Genomic DNA, 488 nt, shown 5'->3' on the forward strand with positions numbered 1-488 from the left:
CCCCCAAAAAAAGGCAAAACAAAAAAAGGTTCGGCTCGGATAAAATTTGCAGTGTAAACAACCTGTCAGTACCAAATTTCATCCGTGCCGAAAAAAAATTCTTACCCGTGCTGGGACCTTCGGCGAGGTAGTCCGAGCACGGGTAAAAATGGTACGGGTGGTGAAAAAATAGGCAGGGTTCAGATAGAACATGTAGTGTAAACACTTTAAAGGGCCAACTTTGAGCCTCAATTCGTATAGGCTAGCGGTTTTTTTACGTATATTTCAAGATGGCTGCTCATTCTCCACCAAAATCACGTGGACGTTCTTGATTATAATTGAACTGCGCATGTCTATGAGAGAACTTACCCGGGCCCAAAAATTTTGGCACGGTATTTCTGATACAGTAAAAATGGTGTAGTGTAAACAAAGTTTGCCGAGCTCTTTTTAGGCGCCCGTGCCAATTTCACACGAGCCATGCCGAAAATTTTCTGTAGTGTAAACCGGGC

This window comes from Montipora capricornis, chromosome 11 (genome assembly GCF_036669925.1).
Source record: "Montipora capricornis isolate CH-2021 chromosome 11, ASM3666992v2, whole genome shotgun sequence".
In the NCBI taxonomy this organism is placed as follows: domain Eukaryota; kingdom Metazoa; phylum Cnidaria; class Anthozoa; order Scleractinia; family Acroporidae; genus Montipora; species Montipora capricornis.